General features: G+C 48.1%; 2 protein-coding genes across 4 annotated transcripts in view; one reads left to right on the top strand and one right to left on the bottom strand.

The window, feature by feature from the left end:
• Positions 1-12565, bottom strand: part of LOC125758250 (uncharacterized) — a 220036-nt gene that overhangs the window by 96850 nt on the left and 110621 nt on the right. The window lies entirely within an intron of this gene.
• LOC119390394 (uncharacterized) overlaps positions 1-12565 on the top strand; it is a 164017-nt gene that overhangs the window by 51368 nt on the left and 100084 nt on the right. The gene's annotated exons all lie outside the window — the stretch shown is intronic.

Genomic DNA, 12565 nt, shown 5'->3' with positions numbered 1-12565 from the left:
GCTTTGCGCCGGGCTGCAAGAGCGGCTACCTTAACGACGACTCCGCTTCACGATACTTCTTCGGACCTCCAAACGGCCCTACGCCATTCAAGCTTTGCATCGCAAAAATAGAAAGGTTACTGCGAAATGCAAGGTCTGTGGCGTTCATTTTGAGAGTGACAACATTGTAATGCACTATCGTCGTGTCGTTGCGGGACAAGAAGTTTTGATCCCACGTGGAAAGTGGGAACTCGCGCCCGGTGCCGTGCCGCGCTTGTTCCCAGCACTTCCACCCCACATTTCAAAGCCAAAATGTTCAGGGTTTAGGGCCCAAATCCCCCCCCCTCCCAAAACCGCACGGCGTCCCGCGAAAGCCCAGTGCCCAGTTTGGAGGAGCCGCCAAAAATAGAACAGCAAAACGAAAGGCAGGCGATTACCTATATACGCTACCGAGACTGAGAGTTGCATCACACTGACATTCGATCAGTTGTCAGCTGTCGCTATGCCTTCAAAGCAGTGGATATTCAAGAGATTTTATGACGAGGTATATCGAACAAGTTTGCGGAATATTTTACACTCGCCGGCTCGGAAACGGGCTGCTTAGCGCAAAAATTTGACACGGTACACATAGAAAAGATGAGGACCAGCGCTGGTCCTATCTATGTGTACCGTGTGTTCTATGTGTACCGTGTCAAATGTTTTGCGCTGAGCAGTTTAATAATGGAATACCAACTACCCCAATCTCACACTTTGCTTCGGGAACGGAGACTTTATTGTGCAAAATATAATTGTAGTTGACGAGCAGTTTAACTGCGTAGTGAACGGCTACAAGTGTAAATCCTTACTTAATTTTCTCGCAAGCTCTGCATTCCAAATACACAAACAATCGTTTAAAGTATTTGTATACATGTCAGCAGCAGCAGCAGCAGTACATGTATCTGAACACACACAATTTAGTGTTGCGAAGCTACCTAAGCGCGATTAAGGTGGCTCATTTTGCTAAGTTTGCAAACAATTTACTCGTTTATTATAAATGGCATCATACATATTGTACCCAGAATAAAGGGCCGAGGGGTAGTATGGTGCGAATATCCTGCTAAAATGAAACGAAAGCTTCTTTATCATTATTATTGCTGACATTTCTTGCTCACAATCTGTAGCCGCTACTGTATCGGCACTCGAGTTGCACCTTGAGTCCTTATCAAAACGGTGAATACGTTGTTGAGTAGTACGCCGTAAAGCTTTGCATGCGCGCAGTATCAGTGCGTTTTTCCTTCTTCTTTTTGTATCTGCAGTTTCTTTTTCTGCATCTTCAGGTTTTCTCGCATGCCCAATTGCATGCACATATTATTGAGTGTTTCCAATACTGTTTTACACTTTGTGCGCCGGATGCCCGTCGTCGTTTATTTGTCCCTTTTATTAATAATAATAACTGGGGTTTTACTTGCCAGAACCATGATATGATTATGAGGCACGCCGTAGTGGAGAGCTCCATGCATTTTGACCATCTGGTGTTCTTTAACTTGCACTGAAATCGCACAGTACACGGTCCTCCAGCATTTCGCTTCCACCTAAATGCGACCGCCGCGGCCGGGATCGAACCCTTGACTTTCGGGTCAGCAGCCGAGCTCCGTCACCACTATACTACCGTGGCGGACGTATTTCTTAAGGCGAAATGCTTAAATGACTCATCAAACTCGAAATTTGACCGTCGGCGTCCCGCGTCTACGGCGTCAGTGTACCACGACGTTGGGGACAAGGGATGCAAAAAATCATCGTCACGTGATGACGTCACCATATGACGTCATCATGGCTTCACAAATTTCGGCGTGACGTCATATGATGCCGTCATCACATGACATCGTAGCTTGGTCAAAAGTGGACAGATCACGGAGGCAGTGCAAAACTAGATGAGGTGTCTCCGATCTTGGAGGCAATACAACACCGCGCTACGTGCGCAAAAAACTGAGAAGAAGATGGCTTTCGCTTTCGAGCCGTCTTAAGCGAACGCATAAGGGATCCTGTGAGTTTTTATTTCATTAACTGGTTTTCCATGACGCACTCATTGTACAACTTGACTTTGTTTCTTGTAATTTAGATGCGAAGCATCTTATGGCGGAGTTCAATCCGGAGGTGGTGGTGTGCGGCGTGACCACCCTTACTGCGCATGCGCAAACCCTCTCCACACACATTCTCTCCACTCCCCCCTCTCGCGCGCCTCATTCTCTCCTGCACAACGCCGCGATGAGCAGCAACGCATGCGCGTCCTCTCCCCCTCTCTCTCCTCTCCTACGCTCGCTCTCTCTCGGGTGCCTTTCGACCGCGTTCCCCGCTCGCCCTGTGAGAATTAACAGCCAGACACGACGCGCGTAGCGTTCCTCTTCGCGTTCCACGAAGCGAGGTCGGTAGCATGCCCGAGGTGGTAGCATGGCCAACGAACACCAGCGGAACGTGATCGTGCAAGTGCTCCGGCTTCGCATCGCCTCATGGTCCCCTTTAGCGGGAGATGGTGTAATTTTTACTGACATAGCGTGTCTACTGTACACAATGCTTCCCCGTCATCTTGTTGTTTTCATGCGTCTTCTTTGTATAGACGCTTCGCGAGAACTGTTTGTGTGCGCATTCCTGTATGAGCCTTCAGGGCTTACATTAATAATAAATTATGCTTGCTCAAAGAAATAAGATACTGAATGTGTGTGTGTGTGTGCGTGTGTGTGTTTGTGTGTGTATGTTAATATCCAGTGTACAGGCCATTTATTTGTGCGCACTAATGCTGCGCTGACAGAAGCAATTACACAAATAAAATGGAAATGACGCAATAAAGCACAACTGCCACTAGTCGATTCACAGTGATCGTAAATGATTAAAAAAACAGGAACTGCGCAATTATTTAAGACAGGACGAAAATGTAACCTTGAAACACAGAAACAGGGAATGATAAAAAACATTTAACTGCGCACATACATACATGGGCACCAGACCAGCACAGAAGGCGTACTTGAAACACGGAAAGGAATATAAAAACAAGAACCCGCCGTTGTTTTAGTTATGGTGCTTGACTGGTGACCCGAAGGTTGCGGGATCGAATCCCGGTAGCAGCGGCCCCATTTCGATGTAGGTGAAATGACGGAGGCCCGCGTACTTAGATTTACGTGCACGTTAAAGAACAACAGATGGTCAAAATTTCGGGAGCCTTCCACTATATACGGCGCCTCTCATAATCATATCGGGGTTCTTGGGACGTAAATTCTCACAAATATTTATTATTAGGAAAAAAGAAGGATCTGATCCGCAGACAAACACGCATAATATATTCCATGATGCATTTCAAATCACAAAAATAGCGAAAGCAAAAATGAAAGGCAGATACAGGACCAACCAAGTGCAGTAAAGAATGTTTGCGAAGAAAAATGCAGGACTCATGCACACGTGAACTAAAGCATTTTAAGCATGTAGCTCATATCAGTGTGTCCATTTATTACGCAAGGTTAACACCGGCAGAAGTTATCCTTGCATGTGCATTCGAAATACCGGCCGGAAACTTACGCTGCAAGTGCATAATGTGTTCTTCGGATGCCGCTTGTCACGTTTGATTTTTACTGTTCAAAGAAACCTCGTATCTTCTGAAACGATACAGCTCCCAGCGTTTCTGGAATGATTGGTGCACTGCAGCACGCAACACCCGGCCATGGTGACGGTAGCGAGCGCATAAAACTGGAGGGAAACGAGCTCCGACATAAAAAAATGCCCCCACCTCCCCGAAGGGAATCGTGACGAAATGCGAATGCATTTCTTGCGCCGAGAGTACACGGCGCAGTAATTTTAATGGCGTAAATTAATGACGACACGAGGATTTGTACCGTAACCATTTATTTACACATTCATCAGCACCTGTTTGTGTCGTCATTGTACCTGACGGCCATAATCTCAGCCTTGTGGTCGCCGTTGGCGTTTCACAGTGGCGTCTCGAGCACACATTTCTTCTTGAGAGGCGCCCAGCCAGCGGACGGGAGAGTGGGGCGCAGGGAGGAGAGAGAGCGAACGGCGAGAGAAGGAGCGGCGAAGCACTGCACCCAATGCCACCTAGAAGAGCGGTGCGGAGCCGGCGCGCGCCCGCGCAAACCGCGGTGAGGAGGCGGAGCGCGCGCAGTCACGTGGGGTGTGACGTCGCTGCGCCGTTGCTACAGACGCTCCTCTCCGCTCCTCGCGCCGTTGCTATGGGACGGCGGATTCAGGGTCGCTTATAAAGTGCATTCGCACTTAAAACAGCAGGCGCGCCACGCACAAGTGACCGGGCGGGGGATTCAAAATGGCGGCCACGCTGCCGCCAAGGCCGAGGAGGCGGCACCTGCCCTTTCAAAAGCTGACACCACTCTAAGCGGGGGCGCGCGCATCGAGGCACTCTACGCAAGACGGAACTGCAGCGCCGCTTGTTCTCGCGACCGCCGTTCGGACCACCCTCCTCCGCTGGCGGAGATACGGAGCTTTGAAACTGAGTTGTTCTAGTAACGGTGGTTCAAACAGAAACAAGTAACAACTGTGACAGTTAGTTCGCGCTCGACCTGTGTGTATCTGTTCCTTCGTTTCGTGCGTCCTGCTTTATGTTTGAGCAGTGCGCTCGAAGTGTCGAGCTGTGACGCATGATAGTTCCCGCTCGTTCTGTGTGCCTTCTTTTCGTGCGTCCTTTGGGCTCGAGCGACGCGGTGACAATTTCGAGCTGCTTTCCGTTCTTCGCGTTACATTACAATTTATTGCTATCGCATTCATTGCTTCGCCGTTGCGACGAAACTGTGACTTCTTTTTCATACGCCAATGCATATGTAAGCCCAATGCGGCAACCTTAACGCACATGCGCACACAGTAATAGCTCTAAACTAAAACGTGTAACAAGCATGATAGTCTACTACATACGCGGAAACATGACATCAAATTCGGATGGGTGCGGAGACAGGGAACTAAAGAACTAAGAATAAAAAAAGGGCGTTTGCGCTGTAATTTTAGTCTCATGAATGTGTACCAACAACAGCCAAATGTAGTTTCCTTTCAGTGACCGCAATCGACGCCCACAGTAACGTGAGCCGTGGCTACACGTTCCACAGCCAAGCGCCGTCCTTACTTTCTGCTGTTTAGGTCCCGTGCTCTCCGGTTTTGTTCGCCGCTCAAAGGAAGGCGCTGCAGGGTCTTGGGACAACGCGAGCGCATATGCCTGAGATTGGCTTGCGTTCCGCGCATGCGTCCTCGCGGCTCCCAATTTATTTAGGTCCCTCAATCTAAAACTCCCTAGTGTTTCGCCTGTATTAGGATATGCGCCTCCAACTTGTGCTTTCACATACAGGGCGAGCGTGCTTGCGCGCGTATCTCTTGAGGGGGAGTTTTGTACGTCTCGTGATATAACCGCAAAGTTTACGTCGAAGCCATAGATCGCTCGAAGGTCAGTTTGCTCGCTGCAGCAGCCGCGTTTGCGAAAGGAGTGAGCTGCTAGATAGAAGCGCCAAAGTAGGGACTAGTTGAAGTAGCAACTGTGACTGTTCCTGCTCGTCCTATGGATACCTGTACGTTCTTTTTGAGCGTCCTTCTTTGTGTTTGAGCAGCGCGCTGGAAGTGTCAAGCTGAGGCAGTTATTGATTCGCACTTGCATTGTGTATTTTCTTATTCTCCGTCCTTTGTGCCTAAGCAACGCGCAGGAAGTTTATAGCTGCTTGCCTTTTTTCCTGTGGCATCCTGATTTCTCGCTATCGCATTCATGGCTTCACCTTTGAGGCAAAGCTGACTTTTTTTCATTTAATTTCATTGCGTGTTTCCTATTAGGGGACCACTGTTGTGCAGTGCGTATTCTGAAACATTGTACTAGCGAACAAAGCCTTGGATAGGAAGGAAGACACACAACGCCAGAATTGAATTGGACTTTATAACACGTAAGTCATCCTTCTAACAACGAAGACGGCAGGGGCATTGCAGAAAGCTGTCATCCTCATAAACGGGTATGTGCCACAGAATTTAGGCAAATATAGCAAACAGATATAGAGAAAGAGAGAAAAAAGAATATAAAGCAAGATAAAGAGAAGAGTTCCTGCCGCAAAAATTCTGAATCAGGGTGGATGCGAACCAGCGTACCCTCGATCCGAAGGTGAGCGTCCTAACTAGACGGCCACCACGCAGATAGACGACTATAATATAGCCTTGTATAGTAACCGCCGAGCACAACACGTGCTCTGCTATGGAGACCGCCACGATACCGCCGCGCATAGCACGCGCTCTGCGGTGGAGACCGTGAAACCATAAAAGCTGCAGGAAAAAAACTCTACGCTGCGTAAGATATGGGTGCCATCTGGCAATACGCCGGCAAACATGAGCTTGTGCAGAGGGTTTCCTTCTTCTGTGGCACAGAGCGTTCGTCCCCGTGCATAGCGTCGCATTTCCAGCGCAGTCGCATTTTCGGCCCAGTTTAAGAAACTAGGGTCTTTATAATTACGCATCTATGTATTTTCTATTGAAGTAACACACCACCTAATACTTACCTAGTGCTGTTGCGCCTCAGATATGCGTAATGTTTGTTTTTTGATCGACAATATACACAAGTATAAATCTAGCCACCTGTACAAGATGGCTGGGCGTTCGGAAAGTGGTTCGACTATGGCCGGGTGGCTGAATCGGGTGACAGACGGACAGAGAGAGAGACAAACAGATAGACTGACAGACCAAAATTTCTGCGTTTAAGTTCGCCAAGAAAGACTATCGTCTTTAATGAATTCGCCACGCCTTTGCCTAGCAAACACCAAGCCCAACACGCGCTCTACGATAGATACCGCCTCGCATAGCGTCCCTTGCCAGTTTAAATTCATGGGACGCAAACAGCACAGCTGGTGTGATGTCATGCGAAGCCATGCTCTTCGATGCAGACCACCGCGCATAGCGACTGGTGGATACGCCGCGCATAGCGTCCCATGGCAGTTTAAAGCCATGGACGCAAAGAGATAGAAAATGAATAGAAATAAAGAGAAAGCAAGCATCGCGACTACATACCGCACGTCCTGGCCAAGCCACGCATGCGCAGTAGATAATCCATATCCACCAACGGAGACATCGCACGCAACCTGCGCTCTACAGCGCATAGCCTGCCGCGTCCGATCGTGCCGAGACAGCCATGGCGCGGTGCCCACATTGTGGGGAGACCTGTGATATCTTCCGCATGGTGTGGGCATGTACTAAACATCCCCATCTGCCCCCTTCCCCTACCCCTTCACGAGAGGCATGGGAGACTGCCCTCCTCAACTGCTCATCACTCGAGTCGCAACGGGCTCTGGTGCGACGGGCGCGAGACGGGGCCTCGTCATGCAGTGTCCCGGACAAGGGACGCCGACCTTGTATCGGGGTCATGCTTTGGCCCCCAAACTCTCTTTCTTTTTTCTTTTTATAATAAATGTTTTTCATCATCATCATCAAAGGAAGTGTGTACTAAGGACGTTAAAAAAATTGCTGGAGTGGCGATTATTGCGCAAGAGATTATTGCGCCGAATATCGGCGTTTGGCGACGGAAAGTAAGCGTTTGCCTCGCACGCCAGAGGAGTTTAATATGGCAATCTTTACGGGTCAGATACGGCTCCAAGTGTGTCTTTGTATTACTAGTTTCCGTAGGTAAGCCTCAAAGTCGTGGCAAAATTTATTGGAGATCAATAAATACGCCTATACTCCTCTCGACGGGTTACTTTTGTAGGCAACAACGATCTTTTATTTTATAATTAAGGTACCATTTACACTAAGAAATGAAAGCCATTTGATCTCTAAGTAGACACCACCAGAAAAGAGCATGTTTCCGAGCTCTTCGGTGGGCAAAAGCTGGCTTCAGTTTGGCTGGCAACACGTTGCGAGAGCTTCCACTCCAGAATTTTTTAAAACCTCCTTGGTGTGTACTCCCGAGGAGGAAGACGCGCATCTCGAAGCTGAGGTGCAACGCTGTGGAGGCTACCGAGACTTCTTGCAGTAGCGGCGTTCGAAACAAGAAATAGTCCCTGATTTTACCACCCAAAATATGATTTCTTTTCGTCTTTAGGCTGAGAAAAAAATGAAGATTCCACGTACTTCAGGTATATGGAACCCCGCTATACGGATGACAAGTTGTTCTGGACCGCTTAGCAGGGCTACTACGGGTACCCTTTGGTGACGGACGCTCTTCGCATCGGCTCCGCTGATGCTCTGAATACTTGCGGGTCATCACCACTATCTCTGCTACGACCAGGTTTGTCGTCGTGGCCAAGATCTGTGCTTCACTCGGATACCACTTTCCTCCAGGTGGTCCTATTTGCGGTACCTTGAGAGACTGTTTTCACCCCTGCCTACCGCGCCACCTCACTAGGCTTGGGCGCCTTGTCGCGGCTCTGAGCCCGGCGATGGAACCAGCCACCATGGTTACGGGTTATGACCCTACTTCAATGCATATGCTTAACATGGATACTTCCTCCCTCGTCCAACTTGTGCCCTCGGAGGACGAATATCTCGAGGATATGGTAAACACCTGGAAACGCAACAAGCGAAATCCAAGACCGCATCCCTGCAACGAGACGCTGCAGCTGCGCGCCGTGCCACAGACGCCACGCGCACCTCTGCTTCTTCGCCGCCGGCGAAACAATGCAAGTGGCGTCCGCGTCAGACTAGGGTACCGATATGGGCTTGTTGGTTCATCTTGAACAGGCTAGCAGCATAGCGCGGGAAGACACACGGACAATTGTTAACTCCCGCAGCACCTGAGGTTTCACTGCCCATTCATCAAACTTTGTCCCTTGAGGAGCGCGTCACCCACCCTTTAAAATCTGGTCCTCCACCACATCTCCACATTTTCTGTCCAACGCATTGTAGCTGAGGTAGTGCAGGTCATCCACGCCTGTGTGATCACTCAGTTCAAACCCAATACATCCCGGACCTCTGCTACCTCGAAAAGTAGTCTCGGTTCCGCTTGCCAGCGCAGCGAGGGGGCCACAGCCACATCTAGCCAGGTATATCGGTTTTCATCCCCCTTCCTGTCTCCCAAACTCCAAACAGGTTATGGAGGAGGGCATCTAAAATGTAAGTCATTCATGATGGCTGCAAATGAACACCCCATTCCATTCCGCCGTCATAATCCGAAATCGTAAAGTGAAATTCTAGAGGTTTCTGGAACAGGCAAAAGCGCTCACACCTTTCGTCTTTTGTCCAATCCCTTTGTTCTCTACCGGCTGTCTTGAAACTCCAGGAAGCTGGCCAAACCCCGACCCTAACCGAATACTGGCCCTTCGTAGGCGGCGCCACCACTTCTCTCGTCGTTCATAAGGCGTGCACGGTAATTCAGATCGATCTCGATCTGCACTTCCCTTACGACTACTGCACGGACTCAGTTCTCTCTCAGTCGAGGGGGCAACCAATGAGGAAGCATGAGAGAGCATTGCACAAGCTATGTTGAAGCGTTGGTCGACCCCGGAAGCGTAAACCAACGATCGCTACGTACTTGTTAATTATCGTAGCATAGTGTGCACATTGTTTCGGTAAAACTGACGTCAGCGCTGTACCGTCACTGCTGACCTTATATCGCACCATAAGCTAACCTTTAAGTGCCGGTGTACTCGACGTACCTGGTAAATACCGTTTCACGGGACGCTAAAGGTAACAGATTTTCAGGCTGCGAATTCACTCTCAGAAAAAAATTTTCAAAATCAGCCGATCTCTCTCGCCGGAACAGTCAGCAGCGAGTGAGCAACGTGCTCAATTTATTTACGGTGTCGCAACGGCGGAGCGAATTTTTCGCCGGGACCTGTCGTAATTGCGCCGAACCAGCAAGTCCCACGTGTTTTTGTCGATCATGACCGTAGCTGCGCACTTTGAGATGAATCTAGTTTGGAAAGTGTTTTCCAACGAAAATATACGCGCGCCCTTCGCTACGGCTCATGGAAACTTTACAATATAATAACACACATAATTGTACATTATATTTGAAAAAAAAAAGATATGCAGAGTCTGTCCGCAAAGAATCCCACCAAGCAACCCTGCAGCTTCTCACTATATCGATGCTCTTACTGATAATGATGATTAAATATGCCTGAGCGCATTGTAACGGGTGGGCAGCTTTAAACTACCTACTCATTGCCCAATTCACATCTTTTGTCGTCTGGTGCGATTCTACGCTTCTGCCACGCCATATTACATGCGTTAAGGGGACTCCTCCCACTAGATCACATTCGTATGGAGATTCTTCCGAAGCAGTTTCAAGCACTGGCGTTGTTCTGTGGTCGAACTCGAGCTTGCCACGCAGAAGACATAGATTCGATTCTCATTCGAGCCGATGATTTCTTTTCGACGACACTGTTTCTTCGCTCACAACCAACGACGCCGACGCCGAAATTTGTGCCAAACGAGCTCTCTAACGCTATCGCGTTAAAATGTCGTCGACTCAGGACATCACCGACAAGGCGACTGTGATTGCTACAGTCTATGCATTTACTTTGTAGATGGTGCAGGCACTTTGCGATGGGCTTGCTGGAACCACTCTCTCGTGGAACCGTTTCCATCAACAACAACCGCAAACAAATTGATCCCCGTATCTTGAGATTATGTCACTCTCTGGGCCAAATAACAAGCCTTACCTATATATATAGTGCGCTCAAACTCGTGATGTATGCGCGCTCGAACCAAAATTCACTTAGTCGCGTGCCTCTTTAGGTTGCAGTTATCAGCTTGTTCCCTCCTTAATTACAGTAATAATAATAATAATTTACGTCAGAAACAAATTGGTTCTCAAAATTTACAGAAATCTTTCGGAATAATAAATACCACTATGCGCCCATAGAACTCTCAGTAGACCAAACTATAAAGTGTATGTAATGGTGCTTCTTAACATTACAATTGAACGGAGCTAAGCCGTTCCTCAAGCAATATCTGCCGAAGGATCTTCGAGCGACGTGGCATCGCCAGCAAAGTTTCGCAGGTTTAATTGAGGCTCTTGTGTTCTTCCTGTCTATCAACAAAAACGTCCGCACTCCGATAACGTTTGTGGCTCGATTCATCAGGCATCCCGTAGTGGCAGTAGTCGTCCTCACTGGAACAAAACGCAAGAACACTCAGCATGTGTGGAACATGCAGCCTGGTCACAGTGAAAGCTGGAAGAGTCACGTTTCTAGACCCTCTTGCAGACTCTCTTGGGCAACTAATACAAGTGCACTTGCAAGGTACCCATTACACCAGAAAACATTGCGTTTTTTGTGAAGTAGGGAAGGACCCACGATGCCATTATTCGTCATTCGGCGGAGAAGCGAGGCACCCGCTACACATCTGCAAGGTAATGTTAAAGTCCCTGGATTTTCTACTGATCTAAAAAAAATCCAGCCACTTTAGGCATTCTGTGCACCTTGTTGATGCTGTGGCTGATGGCGATGACGAATTATGGCTGAGCCCTTTCTAATGGGTTCGATGCATTGCTCGACCCACTCGTTACGCATTTCGCTTTGTGTGAGGCTTGGTTGTTATTTTTCTGTTCTACCTTTTTATACAACACATGTTAACGCGATTCCTTGCCCGACATGGCACCCGCATAAGGTATTTCTGATACTGAGCTTGAAGCCCCGGCATGACTTTGTGGTAGAATACTCGACTGCCACGCACAGTGTCCGGGTTCAAATCCCATCTGACCCTCGATATTTTTTCTTATTTCATTTTTTCTCAGTTTGCGCGATAGCGGTTACCGAGACCAGCGGCGGCGGCGGCGAACAACGACACCCTCAAAACCGTGTGTTGTGATCTCATAACAGCTTTCGCTGTGTTGCGAATCAGTTCTCCGGAATCCTGCAAGGTGGCTGAAGGATTAAGGTATGTTGCCACCTTTTTGGAATTTTTAAAAAAATTTTGATCCTAAACTGATTGCTTTGTGCCTGCCTTAAAAAGGGCTGTTTAAAAAGGCATTTCAAGTATGTCAGGCGAGAAAATTGCAACTAATCACAATTTAATTACTAAAATTACTCAAAATATGCCCTTTACGCGAAAGGTCCTAGGTACCGATCCTGCGATACAAAACCAACATGGCTGGGCAGCAATTTAGCTGTACATGCAGGCTGTGCAGTGAACTATAATATTTCCGCTGTCGTCGATATTATTATAATATAACCGAAAAACCTAAAATTGTGTAATTTCAGGTCTTCCATTTCAATTGAAAGCTTATACCATCAAAAGTTATTCGTGGTTTTCCAATATCCTAGTTCATGCACAGATTGAAATTCCATAAAAAAGCTCGGGAAGTTTCATAAAAAAATATTGGTTCATTCAAAAGCTACAATTTTTTGCCAACAAAAAACAACTGAAAATGAAATTTAAACAAAACAAGCAAGATGTTTTCCAAACGTGTTATATACATCATTCGAAGGTTGTGGGACACGGAAGCCACCAAACGCATAGCGAGGACCTTCCTTAGCTGGCGCGAGTTCACCGTGAGATTGTTTGGCAGCTCCTAGATTTTTTTCGGGCTTGTTATTCGTGCGCAGTTGACTACTGGCTGGCGATCTTCAAGCGAGTTCAGTCCCTGCTGAGGCAAGCTATTGTGGGGTAGTAGCCAGGATCGACACCAGCCTGC

This window comes from Rhipicephalus sanguineus, chromosome 4 (genome assembly GCF_013339695.2).
Source record: "Rhipicephalus sanguineus isolate Rsan-2018 chromosome 4, BIME_Rsan_1.4, whole genome shotgun sequence".
NCBI lineage: Eukaryota > Metazoa > Arthropoda > Arachnida > Ixodida > Ixodidae > Rhipicephalus > Rhipicephalus sanguineus.
The sequence above is the reverse complement of the archived record's forward strand: the minus strand, read 5'-3'. Positions and strand labels throughout refer to the sequence as shown.